We start from the raw sequence: 14,230 nt of genomic DNA, 5'->3' as shown, positions 1-14,230 counted from the left end.
TGAGTGAAGAAGTTTCTCCTCAACTCAGTCCTAAATGGCCTACCCCTTATCCTAAGACTGTGTCCCCTGGTTCTGGACTTCCCGAACATCGGGAACATTCTTCCCGCATCTAACCTGTCCAGTCCAGTCAGAATCTTATACGTTTCTATGAGATCCCCTCTCATCCTTCTAAACTCCAGTGTATAAAGGCCCAGTTGATCCAGTCTCTCCTCATATGTCAGTCCAGCCATCCCTGGAATCAGTCTGGTGAACCTTCGCTGCACTCCCTCAATGGCAAGAACGTCCTTCCTCAGATTAGGAGACCAAAAATGAACACAATATTCCAGGTGGGGCCTCACCAAGGCCCTGTACAACTGCAGTAAGACTTCCCTGCTCCTATACTCAAATCCCCTAGCTATGAAGGCCAACATACCATTTGCCTTCTTTACCGCCTGCTGTACCTGCATGCCAACCTTCAATGGCTGATGAACCATGACACCCAGGTCTCGCTGTACCTCCCCTTTTCCTAATCTGCCGCCATTCAGATGATATTCTGCCTTCGTGTTTTTGCCCCCAAAAGTGGATAACCTCACATTTATCCACATTATACTGCATCTGCCATGTATTTGCCTACTCGCCTAACCTGTCCAAATCACTCTGCAGCCTCTTAGCATCCTCCTCACAGCTCACACCGCCACCGACTTTAGTGTCATCTGCAAACTTGGAGATATTACACTCAATTCCATCATCTAAATCATTAATATATATTGTAAAGAACTGGGGTCCCAGCACTGAGCCCTGCGGCACTCCACTAGTCACTGCCTGTCATTCTGAAAAGGACACGTTAATCCCGACTCTCTGCTTCCTGTCTGCCAACCAGTTTTCTATCCACGTCAGTACATTACCCCCAATACCATGTGCTTTGATTTTGCACACCAATCTCTTGTGTAGGACCTTGTCAAAAGCCTTTTGAAAGTCCAAATACACCACATCCACTGGTTCTCCCCTGTCCACTCTACTAGTTACATCCTCAAAATATTCCAGAAGATTTGTCAAGCATGATTTCCCCTTCATAAATCCATGCTGACTTGGACCAATCCTGTCACTGCTTCCCAAATGCGCTGCTATTTCATCCTTAATGATTGATTACAACCTTTTCCCCACTATTGATGTCAGGCTAACCAGCAAATAATTACCCGTTTTCTCTCTCCCTCCTTTTTTTAAAAAGTGGTGTTACATTAGCAACCCTCCAGGCCACAGGAACTGATCCAATGCGTCCACTATTTCTAGGGCCACTTCCTTAAATACTCTGGGATGTAGACTATCAGGCCCTGGGGATTTATCGGCCTTCAATCCTGTCAATTTCCTTAACACAATTTCCCGCCTAATAAGGATATCCTTCAGTTCCTCCTTCTCACTAGACCTTTGGTCCCGTAGTACTTCCGGAAGGTTATTTGTGTTTTCCTTTGTGAAGACAGAACCAAAGTACTTGTTCAATTGGTCTACAATTTCTTTGTTCCCCATTATAAATTCACCCGAATCCAAATGCACCTACATTTGTCTTCACTAATCTTTTTCTCTTCACATATCTATGGAAGCTTTTGCAGTCAGTTTTTAGGTTTCCGGCAAGCTTCCTCTCGTACTCTATTTCTCCCCTCTTAATTAAACCCTTGGTCCTCCTCTGCTGTATTCTAAATTTTTCCCAGTCCTCCGGCTTCCTACTTTTTCTGGCTAATTTATATGCCTCTTCCTTGGATTTAACACTATCCTTAATTTCCCTTGTTAGCCACGGTTGAGCCACCTTCCCCATTTTATTTTTACTCCAGACAGGGATGTACAATTGTTGAAGTTCGTCCATATGATCTTTAAAGGTTTGTCATTGCCTATCCACCGTCAACCCTTTAAGTATCATTTGCTAGTCCAATCTAGCCAATTCGCGCCTCATACCATCAAAGTTACCTTTCCTTAAGTTCAGGACCCTAGTGTCGGAATTAACTGCGTCACTCTCCATCTTAATAAAGAATTCTACCATATTATGGTCACTCTTCCCCAAGGGGCCTCGCACAACAAGATTGCTAATTAGTCCCTTCTCATTACACATCACCCAGTCTAGGATGGCTAGCTCTCTGGTTGATTCCTCGACATATTGGTCTAGAAAACCATCCCTAATACACTCCAGGAAATCCTCCTCCACCGCATTGCTACCAGTTTGGTTAGCCCAATCAATATGTAGATTAAAGTCAGCCATGATTACTGCTGTACCTTTATTGCACACATCCCTTATTTCTTGTTTGATGCTGTCCCCAACCTCTCTGCTACTATTTGTTGGCCTGTACACAACTCCCACTAACGTTTTCTGCCTTGGTATTCCGTAGCTCCACCCATACCAATTCCACATCATCCAAGCTAATGTCCTTCCTTACAATTGCATTAATTTCCTCTTTAAACAGCAACACCACCCCGCCTCCTTTTCCTTTCTGTCTTTCCTTCCTAAATGTTGAATATCTTTGGATGTTGAGTTCCCAGCCTTGGTCACCCTGGAGCCATGTCTCCGTGATGCCAATCACATCATATCCGTTAACTGCTAGCTGTGCAGTTAATTCGTCCACCTTATTCCGAATACTCCTCGCATTGAGGCAAAGAGCCTACAGGCTTGTCTTTTTAACACACTTTAACCCTTTAGAATTCTGCTGTAAAGTGGCCCTTTTTATTTTTTGCCTTGGGTTTATCTGCCTTCCACTTTTACTATTCTCCTTTCTATCTTTTGCTTCTGTCTCCATTTTATTCTCCTCTGTCTCCCTGCATAGGTTCCCATCCCCCTGCCATATTAGTTTAACTCCTCCAAAACAGCACTAGCAAACACTCCCCCTAGGACATTGGTTCCGGTCCTGCCCAGGTGCATTGATACCAGAGAATTGAAGTGTTGCTGATGAAATTAAACATCTCTCTGCAGTTGTGGTAGCCCCAAATTAAAGAAACCTGCAGTCCCAACCTCTTTCATAGTAGCAGTAGTCGGCATTTACAGAGTGCTCATTATTCAGCATTATCTCAGCCACCGATGTGCAGAAGTTGGAAGGATTGCTGGTGGCGGAGATGGTAATTGCCAATGATGATCTACGAGATTGCCCATCAATACCAATTAGCAGCAAATTATAGAGAGGTTTGTTCCGTTAGCTCACAGTCACTCGATACTGTATAGAGAATGGCCCAGCAGGTTTAGGATCTTCGCAGGCAGCCAGGGAGAAATCATTCTACAGGGTTCGGCTGTCAAAGATGCTGAATTTGAACGTGCTTAAAAACCAAAGGACAATATTGACGCTTTTGCTCAGTAAAACAGGCCTTTGAAAGAAAAGAGTAAGCTTGTATTTTAAATAACATCCAATGTTCCCTCCAAGCTACGTGGCGTTTCTTTTAATGCAGAGCCTTTAACTTTCTGCGCATGCACGGTATTTACGTTGGCCCACAAATCCCGGCCTCCCCGGGTCTGTACGGACCCGGGAAGGCATCGCAAAAGCCGGTTTTCAGCGCACAATGCGCATGTGCTGAAAACCGGCTTTTCTGATCTGTCAAGCTTCAGCTTCACATATCGGGAGAGGGGACATTTGCACAGGCACGATTGTGGGATTTACCCATATCTTGCCCAGAAAATGTCCTCAATACTCTTGCGCCTGATAAAAGCAGGCGCATAGCCTACTGCTACAGGCGTAAGAGATTTAAAACACACTTAAAACATAATAAAATTTAAAAAACACATTTTATTTTTAAAAACCCTGTCCACTACATTAATTTATTTCAAACCATAATTAAAAAAACTTCTTAAAAACTCGGAAAAAAATTTTCTCTAAGATATTTATTAACTTTAATTTCAATTAACTTTAATTATGTGAGGTGTGTTTTTTATTTTTTATTTGGTGTTATTGTGTTTGGGTTTTTTCTCAATTAATAAGGGCAGTTGGTGAGGCGCGAGTCCGGGGTCGGAGGCCTATAAAAGGCCCAGCGGCAGCGAGAGGCGTACTTGTGCAGTTACAGGGAGAAGGCAAAAAAGAAGTAGAAAGAAACAAAGGTGATGTCACAGCCAAGGGGGTAAGTGATTGGCTGGTGATTGGGGAGTAGTTTTTCTTTCTTCTCTTCTATAACAGTGAGTAAACTTTAGCATTGTTGTTGCCTATCTAAGGGTTAAGTCATGACAGGACAGCTCGGTCGCGTGTTATGCTCCTCCTGTACCATGTGGGAACTCAGGGACGACTCCAGTGTTCCTGACGATTACGTGTGAAGGAAGTGTATCCGCCTCCAGCTCCTGACGGATCGCGCTGCGGAGTTGGAGCTGAGGGTGGATTCACTCTGGAGCATCCACGATGCTGAGAATGACGTGAGTAGCACGTGTAGCGAGTTGGTCTTACCGCAGGTGAAGGGTCCACAGCCAGATAGGGAATGGAAGACCAGCAGGAAGAACAGTGCAAGGAAGGTAGTGCAGGGGTCCCCTGTGGTCATCCCCCTGCAAAACAGATACACTGCTTTGAGTGCTGTTGAGGGGGATGACTCATCAGGGGAGGGCAGCAGCAGCCAAGTTCATGGCACCGTGGCTGGCTCTGTTGAACAGGAGGGGAGGAAAAAGAGTGGGAGAGCGACAGTGATAGGGGATTCAATTGTAAGGGGAATAGATAGGCGTTTCTGCGGCCGCAACCGAGACTCCAGGATGGTATGTTGCCTCCCTGGTGCAAGGGTCAAGGATGTCTCTGAGCGGGTGCAGGACATTCTAAAAAAGGAGGGAGAACAGCCAGTTGTCGTGGTGCACATTGGTACCAACGACATAGGTTTAAAAAAAAAAAGGGATGAGGTCCTACGAAACGAATTTAAGGAGCTAGGAGCTAAATTAAAAAGTAGGACCTCAAAAGTAGTAATCTCGGGATTGCTACCAGTGCCACGTGCTAGTCAGAGTAGGAGTCGCAGGATAGCGCAGATGAATACGTGGCTTGAGCAGTGGTGCAGCAGGGAGGGATTCAAATTCCTGGGGCATTGGAACCGGTTCTGGGGGAGGTGGGACCAGTACAAAGCGGACGGTCTGCACCTGGGCAGGACGGAAACCAATGTCCTAGGGGGAGTGTTTGCTAGTGCTGTTGGGGAGGAGTTAAACTAATATGGCAGGGGGATGGGAATCAATGCAGGGAGACAGAGGGAAACAAAAAGGAGACAAAAGCAAAAGACAGAAAGGAGATGAGGAAAAGTGGAAGGCAGAGAAACCCAAGACAAAAGACAAAAAACAAAAAGGGCCACTGTACAGCAAAATTCTAAAAGGAAAAAGGGTGTTAAAAAAACAAGCCTGAAGGCTTTGTGTCTTAATGCAAGGAGTATCCGTAATAAGGTGGATGAATTAACTGTGCAAATAGATGTTAACAAATATGATGTGATTGGGATTACGGAGACGTGGCTCCAGGATGATCAGGGCTGGGAACTCAACATCCAGGGGTATTCAACATTCAGGAAGGATAGAATAAAAGGAAAAGGAGGTGGGGTAGCATTGCTGGTTAAAGAAGAGATTAATGCAATAGTTAGAATGGACATTAGCTTGGATGATGTGGAATCTATATGGGTAGAACTGCAGAACACCAAAGGGCAAAAAACATTAGTGGGAGTTGTGTACAGACCTCCAAACAGTCGGAGTAATGTTGGGGAGGGCATCAAACAGGAAATTAGGGGTGCATGCAATAAGGGTGCAGCAGTTATAATGGGTGACTTTAATATGCACATAGATTGGGCTAACTAAACTGGAAGCAATACGGTGGAGGAGGATTTCCTGGAGTGCATAAGGGATGGTTTTCTAGACCAATATGTCGAGGAACCAACTAGGGGGGAGGCCATCTTAGACTGGGTGTTGTGTAATGAGAGAGGATTAATTAGCAATACCGTTGTGCGAGGCCCCTTGGGGAAGAGTGACCATAATATGGTGGAATTCTGCATTAGGATGGAGAATGAAACAGTTAATTCAGAGACCATGGTCCAGAACTTAAAGAAGGGTAACTTTGAAGGTATGAGGCGTGAATTAGCTAGGATTGATTGGCGAATGATACTTAAAGGGTTGACTGTGGATGGGCAACGGCAGACATTTAGAGACCGCATGGATGAACAACAACAATTGCACATACCTGTCTGTCGTAAAAATCAAAAAGGGAAGGTGGATCAACCGTGGCTATCAAGGGAAATCATGGATAGTATTAAAGCCAAGGAAGTGGCATACAAATTGGCCAGAAATAGCAGCGAACCCGGAGACTGGGAGAAATTTAGAACTCAGCAGAGGAGGGCAAAGGGTTTGATTAGGGCAGGGAAAATGGAGTACGAGAAGAAGCTTGCAGGGAACATTAAGACGGATTGCAAAAGTTTCTATAGATATGTAAAGAGAAAAAGGTTAGTAAAGACAAACGTAGGTCCCCTGCAGTCAGAATCAGGGGAAGTCATAACGGGGAACAAAGAAATGGCGGACCAATTGAACAAGTACTTTGGTTCGGTATTCACTAAGGAGGACACAAACAACCTTCCGGATATAAGAGGGGTCAGAGGGTCTAGTAAGGAGGAGGAACTGAGGGAAATCCTTATTAGTCGGGAAATTGTGTTGGGGAAATTAATGGGATTGAAGGCCGATAAATCCCATGGGCTTGATGGACTGCATCCCAGAGTACTTAAGGAGGTGGCCTTGGAAATAGCGGATGCATTGACAGTTATTTTCCAACATTCCATTGACTCTGGATCAGTTCCTATCGAGTGGAGGGTAGCCAATGTAACCCCACTTTTTAAAAAAGGAGAGAGAAAACAGGGAATTATAGACCTGTAAGCCTGACATCGGTAGTGGGTAAGATGATGGAATCAATTATTAAGGATGTCATAGCAGCGCATTTGGAAAGAGGTGACATGATAGGTCCAAGTCAACATGGATTTGTGAAAGGGAAATCATGCTTGACAAATCTTCTGGAATTTTTTGAGGATGTTTCCAGTAGAGTGGACAAGGGAGAACCAGTTGATGTGGTGTATTTGAACTTTCAGAAGGCTTTTGACAAGGTCCCACACAAAAGATTAATGTGCAAAGTTAAAGCACATGGGATTGGGGGTAGTGTGCTGACATGGATTGAGAACTGGTTGTCAGATAGGAAGCAAAGAGTAGGAGTAAATGGGTACTTTTCAGAATGGCAGGCAGTGACTAGTGGGGTACCGCAAGGTTCTGTGCTGGGGCCCCAGCTGTTTACACTGTACATTAATGATTTAGACGAGGGGATTAAATATAGTATCTCCATATTTGCGGATGACACTAAGTTGGGTGGCAGTGTGAGCTGCGAGGAGGATGCTATGAGGCTGCAGAGCGACTTGGATAGGTTAGGTGAGTGGGCAAATGCTTGGCAGATGAAGTATAATGTGGATAAATGTGAGGTTATCCACTTTGGTGGTAAAAACAGAGAGACAGGCTATTATCTGAATGGTGACAGATTAGGAAAAGGGGAGGTGCAACGAGACCTTGGTGTCATGGTACATCAGTCATTGAAGGTTGGTATGCAGGTACAGCAGGCGGTTAAGAAAGCAAATGGCATGTTGGCCTTTATAGCGAGGGGATTTGAGTACAGGGGCAGGGAGGTGTTGCTACAGTTGTACAGGGCATTGGTGAGGCCACACCTGGAGTATTGTGTACAGTTTTGGTATCCTAACCTGAGGAAAGACATTCTTGCTATTGAGGGAGTGCAGCGAAGGTTCACCAGACTGATTCCCTGGATGGCGGTACTGACCTATCAGGAAAGACTGGATCAACTGGGCTTGTATTCACTGGAGTTCAGAAGAATGAGAGGGGACCTCATAGAAACGTTTAAAATTCTGATGGGTTTAGACAGGTTAGATGCAGGAAGAATGTTCCCAATGTTGGGGAAGTCCAGAACCAGGGGTCACAGTCTAAGGATAAGGGGTAAGCCATTTAGGACCGAGATGAGGAGGAACTTCTTCACCCAGAGAGTGGTGAACCTATGGAATTTTCTACCACAGAAAGTTGTTGAGGCCAATTCACTAAATATATTCAAAAAAGAGTTAGATGTAGTCCTTACTACTAGGGGGATCAAGGGGTATGGCAAGAAAGCAGGAATGGGGTACTGAAGTTGCATGTTCAGCCATGAACTAATTGAATGTCGGTGCAGGCTAGAAGGGCCGAATGGCCTACTCCTGCACCTATTTGCTATGTTTCTAATAGCAATGAGAACTTGTCGGTACGGAGTTCCCATTGCATGAGAATGCTGTACCTGATTGGCTGAGCAGTCACACGTGACTGCACCTTCTGCGTGGGAACCTGGAGGACGGCAGCATGCTCTGCAGCGCGGGAAGTGAAGGTCTCCCCACTGCAATCCCCCGCTCCTCCCGGACCGCCAGGTATGTTGGGAAAAATTCTCCGGTCAGAGGCGTTTGTCCAAAAGGCGGCTCCGACTGGAATTTTAGGGCCAATGTAAAAGCCAACGCGTGACCTTTCCGATTACTGCGCTGCCACGCGTGCGTGCACCTGGTGGGGCAGACGGAGCCTCGGTTTATGCAAAAGCTGGCACTCCCTCAGATCTGCACTGAAGTGTCAGCCTAAATTATATGCTCATAGTTTGAACCCCTGACTTTCTGACTCGGAGGCGAGAATGCAATCTGAGCCATGACTGACACTCAAGTATATAAAGCATTCTGAGGGGGCATGTGATAAAGAAAAATTAAAATTCTGAATCTTGGTTCTCACTCACTTCAGTCCCTCATCTGTTGACCATATTAGTCTTGCCTGTTTACAGTGATTTGTGCAGTGTGCTTGGGGTGACTGCAGTGATAACATGAATCGACAAGCACATTGGGATGTTTTTACTGCATTAAAGGCGCTACACAAATGCAGGTTGTTGTTATGCCTAGAAGCAACAGGGAGAGAGAGGTGTCATGTGACTGCCAGAGTTTGTCCATTCCTCGAATCATTCTGGTTTACAAAGTTCAGCATTCTGTATATGGTCAATCTATAAAGGCTACAAAATATTAGATTAATCATTTGCATTGTTCAGGGAATATTATAAAAAGGATATAGAGGCACTGATGATGCTGCAGAGAAGATTTACAAGGCTGATACCAGAAATGCGAGGGTATACATATCAGGAAAGGATGAACAGGCTGGGTCTCTTTTCTCTTGAAAAGAGAAGGCTGAGGGTTGACCTAGTAGAGGTCTTTAAAATGATGAAAGGTTTTGATCGAGTGGGTACAGAGAGAATGTTTCCACTTGTGGGGAAGAGCATAATTAGAGACCATCAATATAAGATAGTCACCAAGAAATCCAATAGTGAATTCAGAAGTAATTTCTTTACCCAAAGAGTGGTGAGAATGTGGAACTTGCTACCACAGAGAGTGGTTGAAACAGATCGTACAGATGCATTTAAGTGGCGTTTATATAAGCAGATGAGGGAGAAGGGAACAGAGAGTTATGCTGATAGATTTAGATGAGGAAAGACGGGAGGAGGCTCGAGTGGAGCATAAACGCCGGCATGGACTGGTTGGGCCGAATGGCCTGTATCTGTGCCGTATATCCATGTAATCGTATGACTTCGAAATAGCCCAGTGCCCATACAGCACTCATTACTTGCAGTTTCTATATGAATAATTAAACGGGCTAAAGTATAGAAAGAAAGACTTGCATCACAACCTCAGGACGTCCCAAAGCGCTTTACAGCCAATGAAGTACTTTTGAAATGTAGTCACTGTTGTAATGTAGAAAAAGCAAATCAATCCATTTATACAGAGTCTATCGGAACCCTGACGCAAGCACGATCCTTGTGGATGAACTGAAATGTCCTGCCAAACTAGCACTTTGTCATGGCTGAACTTTACAAGCTAAAAAGGAATTTGGAAAGGCTTAAAAAAGGATGTTTGTTTAAAGGAACAAAAACTCAGAAAAGCTGCCCCGGTGACTGATGGTGACGTGTTCAACCAATCCGGGGGCTACCTGTCCGCTGTGCAGAATATACAACAGAGCACTTTGTTCCCATCGCTATTTGCAGTCAAGCTAACGGATCATTCACTTCAGTGGTACATTCACTGGGCTCACTCACCAGGAATGACACTTGGGCAAAATACCAGAGGGCTGCTGGTGCAAGGAGGACTTTACCTTGGAGCGAGCAGCCACCTTCGAGAGAGGAGGGAAGGAAAGCAAAGTGTTGCGACGACCATAAAATAACGGCCTGTAATTTGCGGTCAGTGTCGAAGTGACGCCGCTGACCTCAAAGAAAGCTGCCCACAAAAAGATCGAGCCAGCTCTGTGGTGTGAATTTCAGCTTAGTTTGAATCTGGCGCTAAATCACAAGCCAATCTCCAGCAACAGTGATGTCATCAAGCAGGCTAAGCAGCCAATGACATTGAGGAATTCGCACTGACAGCAAACCAGGAAGTAAAATGCAGATTATAATTTACTTTATAAATTTTGCAGAGAGCAAAACAATGATTGGGACATACACATAAGGATTATGGTAGAAACTGAAATATCAAACAAACTTTAAAAATATTAAAAGCCATGTAATTCTTATATTAAAATTTGACATTCCAAACAAATACAAAATTAGTTTTTCCAAGGCCAAAACGGTTGTTCAGCAGTCAATACGTTGTAATAAAAACCCAGTTACACCTCTTTCAACTTTTTCACATTGGGTGGGGGCAGGGGGATCAAGCAGCGATATTTCAGTATAATTGGGGAAGGTTTCAGCAGGAATTTTGATTTGAATTGATTGCCGACTCTGGGGAGTTCCACAGCATAACCTGTAGAGGAGCAGGTAACAACGGACACCAACCTCTGGATTTCTGCGTTTATCTGCGCATGCACTGACTTCAGAAGTTGCCGTCACTTTCAGAGGAGTGATGAAAATCCGGGTGGCGGTGTATTGTGAAATCAGACAGACAAGCTCTTTATGCACCAGTTTCACTGGCGCACAAGTCACGGATTATGAAAGCCTTTATAAAAAAAAGGTGCACCCTCTGCACATACTGTTTGACATATTTTAAGAAAAGACTTATATTTATATTGCGCCTTTCACAACCACCGAACGTCTCAAAGTGCTTTACAGCCAATGAAGTACTATTGGAGTGTAGTCACTGTTGTAATGTGGGAAACGCGGCAGCCAATTTGCACACAGCAAGCTCCCACAAACCTCAATGTGATAATGACCAGATAATCTGTTTTAGTGATGTTGATGGAGGGACAAATATTGGCCAGGACACCGGGGATAACTCCGCTGCTCTTCTTCAAAATAGTGCCGTGGGATCTTTTACGTCCTCCTGAGAGAGCAGACGGGGCCTCGGTTTAACGTCTCATCCGAAAGACAGTGCAGCATGCTCTCAGCACTGCACTGGAGTGTCAGCCTAGATTTCATGTGCTCGAGTCTCTGGAGTGGGACTTGAACCCACAACCTGCTGACTCAGAGGCGAGAGTGCTGCCCACTGAGCCACAGCTGGCATAACTGGGGAGGGACGTGACTGCAAGACTAGTGGCAGCACTTGTGCTTACCTGTTCACGATACTGCTCTTGGGACAGGCAGTCTTGCATATCCACACAGCCCAGCAGGCATCCAGTCGGGTAGTCCTTGGGAAATTCAACATCTGCGAAAAGGAAAGGATATTTAAAAGCTGCTATAAGCAGTATCTTGGCATGATTTTTAAGAACCCAGGCCTGCTGACCGAGGGCCGTAAACATAGAAAATAGGTGCAGGAGCAGGCCATTCGGCCCTTCGAGCCTGCACCACCATTCAATTTGATCATGGCTGATCATGCAATTTCAGTATCCCATTCTTGCTTTCTCTCCATACCTCTTGATCCCTTTAGCTGTAAGGGCCACATCTAACTCCCTTTTGAATGTATCTCACGAATTGGCCTCAACAATTTTCTGTGAGAGAATTCCACAGGTTCACCACTCTCTGGGTGAAGAAGTTTCTCCTCATCTCGGTCCTAAATGGCTTACCCCTTATCCTTAGACTGTGACAACTGGTTCTGGACTTCCCCAACATCGGGAACATTCTTCCTGCGTCTAACCTGTCCAGTCCCGTGTGGCTCTTTGTCAGCCGACGCGGAAACGATGGTCTGAAATGGCCTCCTTCTGCGCTGTAAATTTCTATGTTTCTTTCTACGTTTCTACGTGAAACATCAGAGGCAGACAGACTCTTACAGCCATTTTGCATGCGGCTGCATTAGGTTTAACGAGGACATTTATTACTTTAGGATGGAATGCAGGAACACTGCAGCAATCCTCAAAATGGTTCAGTGAAACCTCACTTTTTTTTTTTACTGCCCCTCCAAATTCACACTGAAGAGGAAGCATCGAAGTTTCCCAGCACCCCATGCACACTTCCGAAAAATGAGGTGAACACAGAAATTTCTTGTAAGATACATTGAATTTGGCAAAATGGAGTGGGTCTGCACCAAAACCGTCAGGACCCTGAGCTCAGCCTCATCGCAGGGAGAATTGTGGTGCAGTGGAGGTCCAGACACCCAAATCACTTCTCAGTGTCTGGTGTCCAGCAGCACAGGTGAGGGACTGAATTTTTTTTAAAGTTTAATTTTTCCGCAAGTAAATTTGGTTTGACTTGGGTGTATTTAATCTCATTGTTTACAGGTCAGTGCTGCCCGCAGTCTTGCATTTTGCTTGCCCGAGTCACACTCGGGTTGAGCCTCTCGTCGATTTCCAAGTGACTGGACTACAAGTCCACATCACCATCCAAAGTCATTGACCCGTTGCAGTTCCCTCAGCTCCCTGCCCCAACTATCAACACATCGCGGCTCCCAATGGCAGTGAACGGCATAAAGCTCGAATCACAGCAACAAGTTGAGTTTACTGCAGTCGGTCAGGGTTGAGGTTGCCAGCAGCTGTTGGGTTGGGGTTAATAATGGGAGGAATTATCATCCCAATCCACGACTAGTTGCTGCCTTGCTGTGGATGTTTAGCAATTGGCTCGTCCACCCAAATAGCCATGCTCCTTGACAATTCTAACAGGACTGTTATGTCCTGGTCTGTATAGAAGACGATTCATAAAGACTTTGACGGGTCATTTTGAATAAGATTTTCACATTCCACAGTAAGTACAAGAAATATTCTCTAGTTCTATCAGTTTTAAGCATCAATTTGTTACGAGGGGGTTTCGACAGAGTGGGCAGGGAGAAACTGCATCCAATGACAGGAGGGTTGATAATCAGAGGACACAGATTTAAGAAAATTGGCAAAAAAAAAGGTAAGGGGGAAGGAGAGGCGGAAAAAGTAAGTGGAGAGGTTTTTTCCCCACATAATAATCTGAAATACATTGCCTGAAAGATTCAATATTAATTTTCAAAAGGAATTGGATAAATACTTAAAAAGGAATCACTGAGTCGGGGAGTGGGACTAATCGGATAACTCTTTCAAAGAGCCAGCACAGGCACGATGGGCCGAATGGCCTCCTTCTCTGCTGTATGATTCTAGGAGCCTTTTGAAAGGTTTGCGATTGTTTACACAAGTATACACTAATACCCTCAACACACACACGACAAATAAAACTACTATTGCCATGTGTGTGTGAGACGAGGGGGAAATGGGTTGAAGCAAGTTCGTAGATGGAAGAAAAACATTTTCCTCCTCCTCGGAGACCGAGTTGAATATTCCCTCAGGCCACTGGGCTTCAGCGAGATTGCAGAAACTGCGGGTGATCGGGGCCAGGATTGGAGAGTGGAGGACATCACTGGGAGAGGTCAAAGGCAGGGTGAATGGGCTGTGGGAGTCCAGGGCACACTGCTCGCATGTGAGGTGTGGGAGTGGGAGAAAGAAGGTAGAGAGAGACAAGACAACAAGGTGATCTATAGTAGGCTTGCGTTTGAAAGCAAAAGAGTAAAATACCATTGACCTTTCAGGATGCGTGCGTGAAAATCTATAATAAAAAATTTGTGCCCACATCCATCCACTTGCTTTTGTCTGAACAATTCCATGGGCAATGGATTAAATACACAGCGCACACACACAGGATACATATCGCTCAAACAAAAGAGCTTTCTTCATTGTCACCATGCTCATCTGTTGGACAAGTTATCAACCAATTGGCTTCACCTTAAAGTTCCCCTGCAAACGCTGGCCAATGGGAAACCCTTCCTTGAAGCAGGAAGCTTTCATCAGAAATCACTTGGATATTGGCAGGATTTCACATTTCAGGCAATGTCACGGTCCTGATTGGATGGGAGTGTCAAGGTTCCGGTCAATTTCTGAACCTAT

At 45.0% G+C, this 14,230-nt stretch overlaps 1 protein-coding gene across 2 annotated transcripts in view; it reads right to left on the bottom strand.

Annotated features, from left to right (window-relative positions):
- LOC139233736 (activating signal cointegrator 1-like) overlaps positions 1-14,230 on the bottom strand; it is a 98,277-nt gene extending 84,047 nt beyond the window's left edge. The window contains exons 1-2 of one of the 2 annotated variants that reach the window (XR_011588206.1): positions 14,069-14,222; positions 11,510-11,601 (exon numbers count right to left, since the gene is read on the bottom strand). The gene's annotated coding sequence lies outside the window, so the exon portion shown is untranslated. Of the gene's footprint in view, positions 1-11,509; positions 11,602-14,068 lie in introns of both variants that reach the window. The other variant, XM_070864198.1, reaches the window with a different exon arrangement.

The sequence above is a fragment of the Pristiophorus japonicus genome, chromosome 21, assembly GCF_044704955.1.
Source record: "Pristiophorus japonicus isolate sPriJap1 chromosome 21, sPriJap1.hap1, whole genome shotgun sequence".
Taxonomy (NCBI): domain Eukaryota; kingdom Metazoa; phylum Chordata; class Chondrichthyes; family Pristiophoridae; genus Pristiophorus; species Pristiophorus japonicus.
The sequence above is the reverse complement of the archived record's forward strand: the minus strand, read 5'-3'. Positions and strand labels throughout refer to the sequence as shown.